This window comes from Nanorana parkeri, unplaced genomic scaffold (assembly GCF_000935625.1).
Source record: "Nanorana parkeri isolate BGI_ZX_2015 unplaced genomic scaffold, ASM93562v1 scaffold363, whole genome shotgun sequence".
In the NCBI taxonomy this organism is placed as follows: domain Eukaryota; kingdom Metazoa; phylum Chordata; class Amphibia; order Anura; family Dicroglossidae; genus Nanorana; species Nanorana parkeri.
In genome coordinates, this window is record NW_017306631.1 from 703,501 (window position 1) to 706,637 (window position 3,137).

Sequence of the window (3,137 nt, forward strand, 5' to 3'; positions counted from 1 at the left end):
ATATATACACACACACATACACACACACACACACACAGGATGGAAAATATTTCTCAAACAAATTAAATTCAGTGAATGTGGTTTCCGTTCAAGAAACGCCATTCCTTCTAAAATGAATAGTTAAAATCAAACGGAAATGCAAACAACATTCTACAAGTCTCTGATGGCATTATCAAATATTCTGAGAAGATTTTTCACATGAACATTCGTATGAAAATCTATCAGTGAATGGCTAGATTAATTTACGTATTTCCACTCTGGCCAAACAAGATAGCCAATAATACCTTCCTTTCCAGGCCATTTTCAGTTATGTGATAGATTGACTGACAATTGACTTGGTCATGCAAATTCATTTCCTATATTTCTTTCAAGACTGATAGAGCTTTCCTTTGGTGGTAGTTAATAACCACTGGGTTTTCTATTTTTTATTATACAAAAGGAAAAAATACCACACTTACTTTAAAAAAAAAACAGTTTTAAAAACATGTAAAAAAAAAGCCAGGACAGGACAAATACCACCAAAATATCTATTTGGAAAGTAGACATCCCAAGGTGATTTGCATGCTGGAAATTAGGTGGTGTAACAGCATATTTTATTTTTAACCGGAGTGTTGAATAGGGATGAGAAAGTTACATTGCCCTTTACAGGAAGATAATTCCACATACTTTGCACCCTTTTCAATGAGGTACCCTAGGAGGGGACTTAGTACTGACTGACTGACCGACGCTGGGGGAGGCGGGGGGAGAAGAGGAGAGAGACACACTGACCGACGCTGGAGAGAAACACTGACAGACGCTGGGGGGAACGAGTGGAGAAAGTTTAAGAAGGCCTGCCCTAGAGAGCCATCAACAGGTGTCAAAGCTGAGAAGAGTTTTATATTTTTTCATTCCTTTCATTTGCAATCTATTATTGTGACCATTTCATAAATCATGTAAAAAAAAATACACATTAGTGCCCAAGTGGCTCTTTAGATTTTGTCTGTGATCTGTGCTGTCCAACAGCAGCATGATCACAGGCATGGTGAGCGCTTTTTAAAACATCCAGTCAGAATAAGAAGTTCCCCAACTAGTCATTTCATTGCAAGGGCCAGTTGTAAAGTGGTTAAGCAACATATAAATATGTATAGTATATGAATGCATACCTCCTAGAGTTGAGATGATAAAGAAAGGACACCTTTAACTACAAAAATAAGTCCAGCCAAAACTTTAATATGTTTTTTTTAATCATTTAGATAGTGGCTATAACCATTTCCTGCTCTGTCAGATTTTTATTGTGGTCTATATCCCTGTTGGAGAGATACCCCCTCACCTTCTGTTAGCCTTAATTGAGAAGCATACGAAAATAGAAATCCATTCCTAGTAGAGTGAGGAAGGGTTTGAATTTACTACTGTTCATATCTCTGTGTCCTATTGATGACCACTCCCCCATTTCATGAATAGGCATCATAGAGACAGGAATGGAATAGAAGACTCTCCCACTTTAGGGCTTGTTCACACAATGTCCGGACCAGATCTGGTCCAGATCTGGTTTTTGACTCGTTCAAGTAGAAAAAAATGTATTTATTTATTTTTTGCTGGAGTGAGGCTTCAGTATGTTAGCTGCAGTGCAGTGCGTTTGTGACGCGTTTTCGGACCGTATCCAGACCAGACAAAATGTGACATGCAGTATTTTCTCTGTCCGGAACGGACTGCACTCTTGAGAACTGTAGCCCATAAAACACATAGGGATACATTAGGATGCATTTTGGGTGCATGAGCGCACGGATCTGGTCCGGACAGAATACAGACGTCGTGTAAACAAGCCCTTAAAGGTCACAGACATAAACTAATACCAGAGAGAACATTTTAATTCTTCTACACTCTATCCAAAACCAACAAAATATTTTTGCCCGGAGTTCAATTTTAAGGCAAAATACTATTGCCACTACCATACCATGCTACTGTCAGGTTAAAATTAAGCCAGTTTAGCAGCCAAAAATGTTTTTGTCTATAAGCAGTGCCCAACAAACAAAAAATAGAATGGTGTGAAAAACAATGGTGTGAGTAATTTAACATGCTGATGTTTAGATGTGCTGTCTATAACAAGCTTAATGTCATCACATTTCTAAAAAAGAAAAGTGCTTACTAGGGCAACACTACTTAATCTTTTTGTTAGGGTATGTAAAAAGCAACAGTAACTTATTGTGGACAGTAAAATAATTATAATAGTGCATATTTTAGTACAGATGACTAGTGGCAAGGGGTCAGATGGACAGGAAGTGACTGGTAATTCCTTTGACCTTTTGTCGTCCGCCCGTTGTGAAAAAACGGAAGGGCGGCAGACCCACATTGGCGGGTTGCCGTCATCAGACGGCATTTTTTTCCTGCGCGCACGGGCAGAAAAAAGCCGCCCGTTCTTTACAGCCATTACCGGCTGTTTGACATACAACTGATCGGCGGCTCTATAGCCTGCCGATCGTATGTATGTGCTGGCTGAGTGCCGCCCCCTCCTGACCCCTCACCTGGGATCCGCTAGCCCATCTGCGGCCTGGGACCGGCTAGGGAGGGCATCAGGAGGTAAGATGGGAGGAAGATCAGCATCTTCCTCCTTGCTGTTCTCCCTCCGTGCTGTGAATGCGGAAGTGATGTGTAATACATCACTTCCGCCTTCACCTGTCAGTCATCTGGCTGCTATAGCCAGAGAAAAGAAGCTGATGAAGCAGATGTCTGCTTCATCAGCTTCTTTTGGGGTCCCCATGTGACATTATTCTCAGAGACCCCTAATGTCTCCATAAAGAGGACCTGCAGTGTGCATTTGCTATTATATAGGGGGATAATGTGATAGCAATAACAATAAGTGTAAAAAAAATAAAAGTCACATATAAAAAAGTTTAAAAAAAAAAATTTTTTAAGAACCCCACCCCCACATATAAAGTAAATACGCGTTTGATGCGCCAGCGTGTGAAAATGACAATTGCGCTACACATGTTACATATCGTCACGAACATTGGAGTGAGAGCAATCATTTCAGGGCCATCAATCACTGATAACACTAAACTGATGAGCGGTGTTTCGTGTCTATTTACCCGACGTGACCCCATCTCTTATATTTTAGCAAAAAATTGGGTAAAAAATGTTTTATCATTTAATATAGGGGA